The sequence below is a fragment of the Littorina saxatilis genome, linkage group LG8 (assembly GCF_037325665.1).
Source record: "Littorina saxatilis isolate snail1 linkage group LG8, US_GU_Lsax_2.0, whole genome shotgun sequence".
Classification (NCBI taxonomy): domain Eukaryota; kingdom Metazoa; phylum Mollusca; class Gastropoda; order Littorinimorpha; family Littorinidae; genus Littorina; species Littorina saxatilis.
Window position 1 is genome coordinate 6426472 of NC_090252.1, and position 14771 is coordinate 6441242.

General features: G+C 41.2%; 1 long non-coding RNA gene across 1 annotated transcript; it reads right to left on the bottom strand.

Moving 5' to 3' along the window:
- Positions 1 to 8755: 8755 nt before the first annotated feature.
- LOC138972628 (uncharacterized) lies at positions 8756 to 10430 on the bottom strand. The gene is made up of 2 exons (XR_011457689.1): positions 9942 to 10430; positions 8756 to 9003 (listed from the first exon to the last, which is right to left on the bottom strand). It is a non-coding gene; the product is annotated as an uncharacterized lncRNA (long non-coding RNA).
- Between the last annotated feature and the right edge of the window lie 4341 nt (positions 10431 to 14771).

Genomic DNA, 14771 nt, shown 5'->3' on the forward strand with positions numbered 1-14771 from the left:
CTCCTTGTTAAGACTCCCTCCTTGTTAAGACTCCCTCCTTGTTAAGACTCCCTCCTTGTTAAGACTCCCTCCTTGTTAAGACTCCCTCCTTGTTAAGACTCCCTCCTTGTTAAGACTCCCTCCTTGTTAAGACTCCCTCCTTGTTAAGACTCCCTCCTTGTTAAGACTCCCTCCTTGTTAAGACTCCCTCCTTGTTAAGACTCCCTCCTTGTTAAGACCTGATTTTGTCAGAGTTGTGGAGGTCTTTAAAGGGGGGTTCCACTGTAGTAACATATTCTGTAGTCTGTATAACAAAACACCGAGCAGTGACAGGCAAAATCTGGTGATGTATTCACACACAGCCTGTTGCCACGGGTCACTTAAAGTTTAGCTTTGACAACAAAGAGCTTTGTCGTTGTTTTCTTTGCTTACACACCTGACATCGATTGGCAGAAGCTCCACGCGCTGGGCCTAAACGTGGAATATTACTTGAAGCGTGACTGAACATTAACAATGAAGAAGTCGAGTTGTGATATGAAGGAACTCAAGACAACATAGGACCGTGTAAGCGACACACAAAGTAAATGTATGGCCCGGATGCTTGACATGATAAGGGTCAGGTACTGCATGGAGAGAAACAAAACACGACAACAACAACAAACCATTAAAACGCCGGTATGTTCTCTCTTTGTCCATAACAATGCCCGTCAACGGACATTCCTATTAGGTATCTGGCCAGCAATAGTGGTTGGTTGGGGGGGGGGGGGGGGGGGTCTTGGCATCATGTTTTTGAGAAAGTTTCGGGGTTACATTTGCAGCCAATGACTAGCAAACAGGAAATGGCAACGTTCTACTGCTTCTGAAAGATAAACGTTTTTGTAATATAACCCTTATTTTACACACACACACACACACACACACACACACACACACACACACACACACCACACCACACACACACACACACACACACACACACACACACACACACACACACACACACATTTGTAGTCATGGTGCAGGGGGTAGGTTACAAAGAAACGCCCTGTCCTGCCTGTTAATGCAGCAAATATCAGCAAATTATACATTAATTGGAAGCTAAAGATTTTTTCCATCGGACAACTTGTAAAATACATTCGTTTTGTTGATACTTTTAATGTTAACCTCTGTTGGGCAGCATGTGTTCGTGGAAACTCGAATCGTCATTTCCCCAAGCAATGTGTGAAGATAGACCATCCTAAAGTTAACATCGGAACGATAAATGCACACGAGTACCCTTTTTTCTCACATAATTATGGATTACTTTCAGGTCACTATTGGTTCGTTTGATGGACCAGTGATATAAAAATCGAGGTATTCTGTGTCGGAGGCCAAAAAAGAGAAGGATCGAAGAGGGGAAAATAGCATACACAAAAACAATCCTGGAAAAGAATAGTTTAGTCCTGTCTCATATCTGTTGAAAAATGAAATCGTATTAGTCCAATGTTTAGCAGTTTTAACCGATTTCACCATGACATTATCATTCAACTTCAGGGTTTTTCATTTGATGTCAAGATTTTCTTTCTAAAACTAAGTATCTCGTATTTTTGATAAACCCTATCAAATGTAAAATGTTATTTAAAACAAAAAAGTCACACACTCAAAAAAAAAGAAAAAGAAGTAGACACCCACGCCAATATACACACAACAGCAATGTCGACGACGACGACGACGACGACGACAAAAATTATACATGTATACAGAATACAGATTCTTTAATTGCCCAAGGTTGGGAATTTGTGATGAATTTGCGGTTAAGAAACATTTCAATCCAGCCATATACACCAACAAGCCATATACACCAACAAGCCACATACACCAGCAATGTGTAAATCAATAGCTGCTTCACCTGCCTTACCGTTTCGATGCAGACGATGACATGTAGTTTTCTGCTGGAGAGGAAACGAACGCAGGTCGAAAGGCCCTCTCTCTGCCTAAAGGGAACAAATTGATCAAAAATCATCTGAAAATTATATGTTTGCTATTTCTGAAACACAACGCGATCATCCTGCTTTCCCCCTGTTCTGTATTACGTGAACCACCACGGATGTGTTTATGCCAGACAACAGATACGAGGATCCATCCCTTTGTAATTTTGTAATTACCATCATTCTGTTCAGACTTCTACACGGACGGAATAAAAGCGTCGTTCCACTTGGGCAAATACCATCTTACAAATCATCGCAAATTTGTTCGAGTTTTTTTTCTCGGGATAAAAGCGTCGTTCCACTTGGGCAAATACCATCTTACAAATCATCGCAAATTTGTTCGAGTTTTTTTTCTCGGGATAAAAGCGTCGTTCCACTTGGGCAAATACCATCTTACAAATCATCGCAAATTTGCTCGAGGTTTTTTTTTTCTCGGAATAAAAGCGTCCTTCCACTTGGGCAAATACCATCTTACAAATCATCGCAAATTTGTTCGAGTTTTTTTTTCTCGGGATAAAAGCGTCCTTCCACTTGGGCAAATACCATCTTACAAATCATCGCAAATTTGTTCGAGTTTTTTTTCTCGGGATAAAAGCGTCGTTCCACTTGGGCAAATACCATCTTACAAATCATCGCAAATTTGCTCGAGGTTTTTTTTTTCTCGGAATAAAAGCGTCCTTCCACTTGGGCAAATACCATCTTACAAATCATCGCAAATTTGCTCGAGTTTTTTTTCTCGGAATAAAAGCGTCGTTCCACTTGGGCAAATACCATCTTACAAATCATCGCAAATTTGCTCGAGGTTTTTTTTTTCTCGGAATAAAAGCGTCCTTCCACTTGGGCAAATACCATCTTACAAATCATCGCAAATTTGTTCGAGTTTTTTTTTCTCGGGATAAAAGCGTCCTTCCACTTGGGCACATACAACCTTGTAAATCATCAGAGCCTGATTCGTTCAGACTTTTACAGGCATAAGAGCGACCTTAAAGTTTGACTGACACATATTCCTTTAACACAGGCGCTCACCCCTTCAGAAGGGTAATGTTTTGCTGCAATAATTTTTCAGATTGACATTCGTGTTAGTTACGACATTATTTCATCATAATATCCACTGAAAACAGTCAGGGTTTAGATTTATTGTGCGTATCAAAGTGGTACAATGCTCTAATCCAACATAACAGCCTCAGGGCCGGACCCAGGGGGGGGGGGGGGGGGGGGGGGGGGTTCCAGGGTTTCCGGAACCACACCTCTGGAAAAAGCATGTACCTTGCTTTGAGTGTTTTTTTATTTTTTTAAAGTTATGACAAATGTTTTAACATCGAGGGGGGAATCGAGACGAGGGTCGTGGTGTATGTGTGTGTGTATGTGTGTGTGTGTGTGTGTGTGTGTGTGTGTGTGTGTGTGTGTGTGTGTGTGTGTGTGTGTGTGTAGAGCGATTCAGACCAAACTACAGGACCGATCTTTATGAAATTTGACATGAGAGTTCCTGGGTATGATATCCCCATACGTTTTTTTCATTTTTTTGATTAATGTCTTTGATGACGTCATACCCGGCTTTTCGTGAAAGTTGAGGCGGCACTGTCACGCACTCATTTTTCAACCAAATTGGTTGAAATTTTGGTCAAGTAATCTTCGACGAAGCCCGGGGTTCGGTATTGCATTTCAGCTTGGTGGCTTAAAAATTACTTAATGACTTTGGTTTCGAACACCTATGAAACAAAGCGTCACGCCTCTACTCAAACAGCTACATTGGCTTCCAGTGGAACAAAGAATTAAATACAAGATCTGCTGCATTTTCTATCAAATTGCCGCGGGCACGGCTCCACAGTACCTGTCCGATCTCGTGCAGAAAAACAATCCTGAAAGGGTTGTCCGTTCTGCCTCCCAAAATAAATTTGTCAAAGCTCCTAAGTATCAGAGGGACGATCATGGTGGCCGCTGTCTTTCAGTCGCAGCTGATCATATCTGGAACAAACTCCCCTTGTCTCTACGTCTCAGTCCATCTCTGCCTTCTTTCAAAGCAAATCTCAAGACTCACCTCTTCAGAGAAGCATTCTATGATGATGTAGTTGTCGCGACCCTGTAAATGTGCACTTTCGGATGAACAATGTTTACTCTGTGTGTGTGTGTGTGTGTGTGTGTGTGTGTGTGTGTGTGTGTGTGTGTGTGTGTGTGTGTGTGTGTGTGTGTGTGGACATGTGTGGGTGTGTGTGTATGTGTGCATCATAATTGTTGTGTATACTGAGAGTTCGTTCCTGTAAGAGCCTCTGGATTTTTGTAACATTTATGTTTTGTTTTTGGTTTTCGTTGTAAAGTGTTTATGATTGTGTTCTATTCCGTCAATGGCGTCATTCTGGTAATGATGTTGTTATTGCTTTTGTAAAGCGCTTTGTGTGTTCGAAAGCGCTATAGAAATCACCATTATTATTATTATTATTATTATTAAAAATCTGAAAATTGTAATAATTTTTATTTTATTTTATATAAAACGATCCAAATTTACGTTCATCTTATTCTTCATCATTTTCTGATTCCAAAAACATATAAATATGTTATATTTGGATTAAAAACAAGCTCTGAAAATTAAATATATAAAAATTACTATGAAAATTAAAATTTCGAAATCAATTTAAAAACACTTTCATCTTATTCCTTGTCGGTTCCTGATTCCAAAAACATATAGATATGATATGTTTGGATCAAAACCACGCTCAGAAAGTTAAAACAAAGAGAGGTACAGAAAAGCGTGCTATCCTTCTCAGCGCAAGTACTACTCTGCTCTTCTTGGACTGACGATGCTACGAGTATACGGTCTTGCTGCGTTGCATTGCGTTCAGTTTCATTCTGTGAGTTCGACAGCTTGACTAAATGTTGTTATTTCGCCTTACGCGACTTGTTGTATTATCCACATGCAGCTAACAATTTGCATGAAAAGTAAATTTTAAGGGGCTTATTGTCCGTCAGGTCTTAATTGCCTATATTGGACATGAATTGGTTTATACGATTCGAGTTTTACGCCCTCACGGCTTTTTGATGTTTGCGTGTTTAGGTGGTATCAGCCATCTGCACTTATGGTAGAATGACCAAGATCTTTAACGTGCCATTGTGGTGACACGGGGGTGGGAGATGGATACCGTCTCTGGGTCTGCACATAAAGTTGACCCGTGTCCGTCCCGGCCCGGATTCGAACCAGCGACCTCTCGATCACAAGTCCAGTGCTGTACCACCTGAGCTACCCGGGCATGATTTGCATGAACATGCGAGGACAGTTTATATGTGATTAGGTGTAAAGTACCCACAACGGAGATTGCAAACGTAATGACTCCCCCCGCAGGGTCGGACGAGGGGGGGGGGGGGGGTTCTGGGGTTTCCGGACCCCCCCCCCCCCCAGCCAAAAAATAAAAATATTTTTATGGTGCATTTCTTTATTTTACATTGAGTTTCAATTTTTGGGGTATTAATCAGCGACAAAATCTGCTGCCTGAAAATGGTAATGATCATCCTCAGAATGCACAAGATTACACCATTTTGCATCCTTTTTTTCAACATTTCCCGGGGGGGCATGCCCCCGGACCCCCCTAGCAAGCTAGGCGCTTCGCGCCTTCACACCCATATCTTCACAATATACTTTTGGAACCCCCTCCCCCCCATAAAATGAACTGATCCGCCCCTGTCCCCCCCCCCCCCCACACACACACACTCACTCACCGCACCCCTCCACGCAGTACTGAAGAGCAAATTGCATGGAACTGCTAAACTTACCATGCACATAAGCAACCTCCCCCCCCCCACACACACACTACTGACACCCCCCCCCACACACACACACACACACACACCCCCCCCCCCCCCCCCCCCCCCCCCCCCCGGCTACCCCTTGAAACGGGGATTTGGACATCTAAAGAGCAGGACATGGATAATTCGTCGACAACTGGTTTGTAGTGAATCAATCGACGCTGAGTTAAAATTGAGTCCAATGTGCTTCTCTGAAAGGATTGAGACTGAAGTACAACATTACTGTACCAATTCCTCAAGTCTTGCTTGCGCTGCCTGTACTGTGTTGGCGTGGGTTTATGAATGGGCCAATCCCGTGCTTCGTTTCTGTTGCACGCGGTGAAAAGAGGAATCCGGAAGTAAGCTTAGCGGAAGCGCATGATCGCATGTAGCACAGTCACATGGAGAGAGTTGTGTGCAAAATGATGAAAAACTTTGTGAAAAGAAAAGAACGCCTTCTCCGAGCCAAGTAAGTCTACTTGTTAGGCCGACAGCCTTTGTTCTTTTGTTGATCTATCGTTCAAAGCAAAAAAATCGACGTGCTGCGTAGCAATGTTTATTTGTCTGTGCACTTTGGTGTCGTGACCTATTTTCCAGGACTGACAGGTCTGGGAAAAATTGACTTTTTATTCACTCTGTCGAAGTCAGGATATTCGTCTTCCCATCGAATTGTTGGTGGATTAACTCGCATTTACACCTTTTCACGAGAATTAGATAGTTTTCAGGTGGAAACAATATACGTTAATTGGATCTGTGATCCAAACATGGCTTTTGGTCAATCGAGATGGAAGTTTATTCCACAAGCCCGTAGGGGGGGGAGATGGGATAGAGCCACTTGTTAAGTGTTTCTTGTTCACAAAAGCACTAATCAAACATTTGCTCCAGGGGCTTGCAACGTAGTACAATATATTACCTTACTGGGAGAATGCAAGTTTCCAGTACAAAGGACTTTGTAAGATCATCAAACCCTAAATTTTTCAGAGGTCTAGCTTGAAAAACAACCAAGCTAACCTCAAATGTTAAGTTTTTTGGCCGGATATATGGATTGACACATGTAACATTGTATATGAATTCTTAGACTCGCCAATTACTCAGGTGAGTCAATAAGAGACGATTTGGAAAGAACAACAACATGATTTTTTAAAACAAATACACACGTTCTGGACACCCCCTGAATATGTGCAGAGAAAAGTCTGTGAGTGAACATCATACAGCACTAATGAACAAATTGAGAAGGAAAAAACCCCATGCAGGTGGAAGGTAGAAGACATAAATCAACACTTCCTCATCAGTCCTTGCACACAACACACACAAAATGTACATCTTCTGCCGAGACCTCAGCTCTCGTCATCTCCACCCCAGCACAGTCAAAGTGGCACCAGGAGTGACATTTCTCACTCTGCACCCAGTCTGCCAAATCCGGTTTTGAGCAAAATGGCATGCCGCACATGTTTTTTTCTCGAGGACGTCCATGTTGCAGAAGCCTCTGATGACTGTATTTTCTGAACATCTGGCAGTGACATTGTCGCATCACAGCCACTGGAATGTTTTCCAGCAGCGACTCAGCATTCTGCACACAAGTAAGCAACAATCATAGCAAAACAACTCATTGAGGTCTGGATATATTAAAAAAACAACAACAACAACAACAAGTGGACACTTACATAATTAACTGAGAAATACTGAGAATTCAGAGCGCAAAATGATATTTCTTTATCATATTATATATATGCTGTTGTAACTATAGTGCTTTCTACTGGAATTAAGAGAGGGTACAAGTTCTACAACTGACAGATGACACTTGTTAAGTGTTACGATTAATCTGCATGAACAGTACAAAATGAATTAATTAAGTCTAAGCAAGACCAATGTTGTAGGAATCAAAGGAACAAGGAAGTTTGGGGGCAAATATTGAAACTAGTTATATAAATATATATTAATGAACCTAATTAGCTTTTGTCTGAAGTAACTGAATAAATTTTAAGCCATGAGTTGTCATTGTTCAGATTAATTTTAAGCAAGATTAGTGTAAAGTTATGAACACCTTCATCTTTTATTACAATGATAGCTGAGCACTTAAAGTTAAAGAATATTCAATTAAATTGTAACTATGTCACGGTGTAACTGTAAAGTTATGAACAACAAAAGGTAATAACTTATTTTTCGGCCTGTGTTTAAGGTTTTAACTTGATTTCTGACTGGTTGTTGACATGGAAACCAAAATGTTTGACATGGATATGTTTTTGTTGCATGTCTGTGTTATTATAACTAGAGTATTACAGAAAAAAGTACAGAGAATGATACGAATCATTTAAACTTTAAAGGACTGAAAATGCATGACTCTAATGGCAGGCACACAGCTCGTATTACATGGACGATTGTTTAGGCCTAAAAAAAAAATAGGTGTGGTTACGGTAACCCGACCTACCCTATTTTTAGGGGCCGATCCTATAACTTTTTATTACATTTGTCAACAAAAAAAACAAAAAAACGAGTGCAAAAAACGCAATGAAAGCGAAAGCGCCCGAGTCGCACACTTATTTCCCTGTCAAGTAGGTTTAATTTGTACACATTAGAAAAAAAAGTTTAAAAAAAAAAAGTGATTGCCTACCTACCTACCCTATTTTTTGGGGCTATGTTACCGTAACCACACCTATTTTTTTTTTTTTGGCCTTAGGAAACCTGTTACACATTGAATTATCATTGATCACACATGGTTGCATAGAACTTTGAAACTGAGTTTTATTCACTGGATGGACCATAGAACATGTCATCTGATACTTTCAGTCTCAATGTCAACAGAAATTTGGCTGACAGTGACACTGACAGCCATGGAATCAAGAACAGTTAAGATAACCATAACTCATTAACTGTACAAAAATAAACATGCGAAAAAATAAATAAAACAACATAGCGAAATACTTTCAGTCATGTGTAACACTCTTGACCTTTCAAGTTATATTTAGAAAAACCAATTATGTTAAGAAAGGGGGTAGGGGATATTATGTGTTAAATGAATAACACAAATACAGAAATATGTTTCAAACTTCTTTTATTCTCTTGAGTTTTCTTTTTCAACAAAACCCAACTTCCAAAAATCAAACACAATGACTAAAGAACAGTGTTAGACCTAAAGACCAAAATCTTAAAGTCAAAACCTTAAAACCTAGTTAAAAAATCCAGTTAAAAACCTTAAACCCAGTGTTCGTAAGGTGCTTCACCAAATTCTAAGAACACAAACTACTCAGTCAGACATGTAATGTAAAACCCAGACTGGTTGGCTCTGAAATTAAACACAACGTTTCCTTATTAGCACACAACAAAACACAAATCATATTTACCAGATGTTACCAGAGGCTAGTAATTATGACTAATAATTACCACATAGTTGCTGTGTTCAAACACACCACTATCTATCATTCCACATTATCAACTAGAAACAGCTGATATTTAGACATCATTTACTATTTACCAACTATAAACAGCAAAATCTTCTTCCTAACACAGGAGTAACATTATGCCTACTGTGATCAATTCCATCTTCATTGACAGAAACAGAAAGACTATATTATGTTATCCTACAAGACAGTGACTAACCATCTTTGTTCTTCTTTGTAACAATACCACACATCTCATGTGTTCCACTCCACCATTGTTACAAACTCAAAACTAGCTACAAGAAGTGTCCATACATAATCACATTTATCTGCAGTGATAAACTGACCATTTTGACAAAACTTCCTCAATTCACAATGTCTAAATCACTTGGAATAAAATCTCACCTCAAACATCTCAAATAAAACACTAGTCACAAACACTTTTGTTCCATAAAACAACAACAGCCAACTTTCCAACTATGCGATGCGCTTTCGGTTATTCCCGCGCATGCGCAAAACTTTCTTTTACTTCAAATTATAATTCAAAACCAAATTTCTTTACAAAACCTAAACCCTATTCAAGTTTAAACTTCAAAACATCAGTAACACACTTATCTTTCCGTCTATGCACTTCATACACTAACTACAACCAAAAATACAAATATTCTGCACCATTTCTGTGACCGGTGCTTCTGTCAAAAACCCCACCACATTGTCAAATTACAATTATTTCAATTTCGGAACAGGTTTACAAAAATAACCACTCCAACTTATAATATACATCTTGCTAAACTAATAACTAATCATACACCAAGCAGATGACAGTGTAAAAATCAGTATTCACCTGATTTAGAACCAAAATGTTGTCCAGAGGTTTCACACCATCTTGACGACTTCTCAAGCAGAGGGCGGAAGTGACGCTAAAACTCTAAATTCCGAACTGGAAGATTTTCTAACAATAAAATCTTTACGACTTATTAAAGTTTATAATTAACACCTAATCAAAAACACTTTTAAAACAGCTTGAACAATGTTATCTAAATCAAAAAATATAAACTGAGTTAGTCAAGTTGAAAAGACTAATTAAAGGGAGGTAACAATCAATGTTCACATTACCCAAAAACAACAGTTTCTTCCCTTTAACTACAAACTACAAACCTAGCTTTATGTACATGTTCAAAACAAGTTAGGTTTTGAATGTGTTACATTCACCCCTCCTGAGGAAAAATGTTTCTCCATTTGAAAAATAAGAACATTTAACAAAAACAACAAAACTAACTCCTAATACGAAAATCAATTTCTCTTTTTACATCATATTCTACAGTCTACATATTCTCCACCTCTTCCCTGTGGTCACCCATCATGGTCAAGGGCGAGAGGCAGACTGGCGATCAGACTGGCATTGCCAGTCAAAAGGAGGGCCATTTCTAGAATGAGTCGGTGCGTTTCCGGAAATGACGCGCTTTGTTGGAAATCTACTGAGGCGTGACGAAGTCCCGCGAGATTCCAACTCTGCCCCGGATTCTTACTTTGCGCCCAACAAACTGCCATCGAGATTGACCAAAAGGCATGTTTGGATCACAGATCCAATTAACATTATATATCTTGACATTCACTGGTCTTAGGGTTTTTGTTTTCAAAAAAGAAAGAAACTTGCTTGAACACGGACCACTTCTCCGAGCAAAATCAACAAACCTAATCACTCGCATTCCACTTCAAGGTCTCGGCCAACCAAGACTATGGCATACTCGTAGCAAAGCCGCCGAATGGTACCGTAAACCAAGAATAGTGACGTAAGACTAAGAGAATAGAATGTCGTCTTTTGATTTGGAACGTGACGTGTTTCAGAACTTCTTCTGGACAACTCGGATGGTCTTCTGCGTAGTGGGTTGGCACGAGATTCTTTTTCTTCTTCGACAGTTCATCCTCCGATACTGTAGCAAAACGTTTCATCTTTTTTTCGCTTTCGAGTATGCGGACGACTGAACTTGACCGCTAAAAAGTAGCCCTTTCGGAATCATTGCTCCGAGTCTGAACATGAGATCTGAACATTGTTTTTAGGCAGGATCTAGGTGAAAGCGAGGCTGTTCTTATCTCTGTGTACAGTCGAGAGAGAGAGAAATACATGTCGAGACATATGATTTTGTCGTGTTGTTGCATGGCCACCCCCTCTCAGTGTCACACCCAGCATGCAAAAATCTGAGAAATCGTGTCTGTCGCGAATTGAACGCTCACAGAACTCAGTCATTAGAAAGTCGCTTGTTCATTTCAATGCTTGTTATTCTCTCAGGTGCCAGGAGAAAAGGTTCCGTACAACTCTCGCTTACTCTATTACACATGTCGTATGCATTAAGAGCGATTACTTCCCTTTGGTTATTTGAGATCACAGAACTGTTAACGACGCTCTTGTACTAGCCTGAAAGTGGCGAGTATTTTATCCTGGCGAGTAGAAACATGTACATGCCGAGTAAATTTTTTAATCTACTCGCCCAATGCGAGAAAAGTTGTTGAAACAAATGATAAAAAATTATGATTGGTTTGGCGAGTACATTGTGCTCTCTGGCTAGTTAATTATGCTAAGTACTAGTCAAAGGCCAATGCCTCACTTTGTGGACATCTGTGGCTACAAGATTGTGTTCTTGGCCATGAATCTGATCTGGTAGGCCAGAACCTCAGCCGACTTCATTGGGTCAGAGGGCAACGCTTGGCGAGCGCGGGAAGCAGCCTTTCGCTTTGCCCCATTCGTCTTGTAGGGCAAACCGGAAAGGGCACTTGCAGGGGTTTTTGAAGCCGGGGTCACCGGTGGAGGAGCAGAAGAAGCCGTCTGTGGTGTCGAGAGGGCGGGCTGAGGAGCCTGTGGTATCGAAGAATCAGAGTGGGGCGTCTTTGGTGTTGACGAGACGGAGTGGGGTGCCTGTGGTGTCGACGGGACGGAGTGGGGTGCCTATGGTGTCGACGGGACGGAGTGGGGTGCCTGTGGTGTCGACGGGACGGATTGGGGTGCCTGTTGTGTCGACGGGACGGAGTGGGGTGCCTGTTGTGTCGACGGGACGGAGTGGGGTGCCTGTGGTGTCGACAGGACGGAGTGGGGTGCCTGTGGTGTCGACGGGACGGAGTGGGGTGAAGATGGGCCTTCCTTTTTTTTGTGGTATCGGTCCCTTTGCCTAAAAATAAACCACACACAAAAAAACAAGTGTAAACACCATGGCAAAGATTTGCAGAAAAATCACAATCTGTGAAGCCAAGATACCGAACATTTTTTTTTTACCTATCACATTCTTGTATGACATTCGAATATTCAAGTTACAACCAATTCCCTGCACTTTTGACACATAACTATGTGCAATGAGTTTGTAAGATGCCACGAGGTCAAACTACCATTTGACAACTGAAAGTGAAGGGTCAATATTGTATGGCATAGTCAGTGAGCCCATTACAAGCATGCGAACGAATGGCGTACAACACAGCAATATCAATCCCGAGTGAACGGTGCAAGGGAGCCAGCAATCTGATGCATTGTAATTTGTATCTGAAAATACACTTTTTCTTAAACGCATAAATCATGATCTTAATGTGCAGCTTACCTGAAGCTGAAACATTGTTATCAATATCTTGTATACCAATCACCATCAGACAGATGAGAACAGGAAGAAAGAGAGACGGACAAAGAGAGAGAGAACAATACCTTTTCTTTGTCTCCTCCTTCTTGTCCTTGGACATCTCCTGGCGATATTTTTTCATGTCCTGAGCATGGCTTGCCCGCTTTGTGTCGTTTTCTTTCTTTAGCTTGTCCTGCCCCGATTTGGTACAGCATTCCTCTTTATTCTTCTTGAGGTTTTCCCTGTACTTTCTTTGTCTGGCAGCCTGCAAAGCATTGGTGTGCTTCTTCTTCTGACTGTGGATCTTCTTTGAGCGACTCTCTCCACTTCCGACACCTTTCCTTCTCCTATCCTTAAACTGATCAACAGTGCCAGCAGCTTGGTGGAATCTGAGCCTCTGCTGGTAGACAGTCTTCTTTTCTTCCAACTGTTTGTCAATTGATGTCGGTCAACTTTTTCAGAGTCCTTTTCCTCTGCTCTTCGCCCATCCTCGCATCCTGGTCCACCAAGAAACTAATTATAGTCCCTCCTCCTGAGCCTGAAGAAGTAGTTATGCAGCCCTGCTCCAGAAGCACCCTCATCTTGCTCCTCATTCTGCCGTCCCGTCGTTTTGCTCTCTTTCTGCTCTTCTTCATTGTCAGGATCAGAAGCTGGCTTTGATCCTGGAAAGAGGATGCAAACTGTCATGTAATTCATGTTTCTGCTTAGCTTTCCGAAACTAAAACACCCCAGGTTGTTACACGTGGCCTTACACGATGATGACCTACATGAAAGGCTATACCTAACTGACTGATCATTGGTACTGATGCAGTGAGGTAGAACCCAGTGACCGGCACGGTTGGCCTAGTGGTAAGGCGTCCGCCCCGTGATCGGGAGGTCGTGGGTTCGAACCCCGGCCGGGTCATACCTAAGACTTTAAAATTGGCAATCTAGTGGCTGCTCCGCCTGGCGTCTGGCATTATGGGGTTAGTGCTAGGACTGGTTGGTCCGGTGTCAGAATAATGTGACTGGGTGGGACATGAAGCCTGTGCTGCGACTTCTGTCTTGTGTGTGGCGCACGTTATATGTCAAAGCAGCACCGCCCTGATATGGCCCTTCGTGGTCGGCTGGGCGTTAAGCAAACAAACAAACAAAAAGAACCCAGTGAACAAGCTTGTAACTTCCCACCAAGAATTTGCGTAAAGTTATGAACTCCTGTTAATCCAAAAAGTAAATGTTTTATCCTTTTTACCAAGTGATGATGCCTTAAACAAGCCTAAAATACAATGAATATTAGCAAACAACTTAATGTGAGTGCTTCTTGAAAAAAAAAAGAATAGAGTATACAAGTACTTAACACCACAACCAGTAGAATTTATGTGAAGTTATGAACTCTTCTTAATCTTAGTCCCCATAAAAAGGTATTCTTTTCTTTCAGTGAGTGATGATTTTTAAAACTGGTATAACATGCAACAAATCTCATTATACAACTAGATCTGGGTGCTGCTCAAATAAAGAATGAGTATGTGAAGGGAAGCACATAACTTCACAACCAGAATTCATGTGAAGTTATGAACTCTACTCAATCCTCCTAAAAAGATTGTTGTTGTTCAGGGATGCAAACAAAAAATAAATAAAAAATTGGCGGGGGTCTGGGGGCCGCCGAATGCCCCCAGTGGGGTCCAGGGGCAGCGCCCCCTGAAGCTGAAGCATTATGAACAAATTAATGACCAAAAACATGCATAAACGGCAATATTACCCTAAAAAAAAACTTCCATTAACAGGGTTCGTACGCTCCTTGAATCTCCTTGAATCTCCTGGAATTTTCAACCCCCCTTTTCAAGGACCTTGAATCTCCTTGAATTTGGAGAAAATGGTCATTCTTGTGTTTAACCTCCTTGAACCTCCTTGAATTCTGAAGTGCAGGCAAAAAAAAAAAAGGTTAATATTAAAGTTTTTCAGCAATTTATATCGATTGTGTGCGTGTTGTGTGCAAGTCGTGTGTCGTCTGCCATCGTGCGAAGGGAAGTTGAAACCGATTACTTCCCCTTCATCCGGGTAGCTTTTAGCGCCATTTCTGAAGAAGCAGGGTGTCG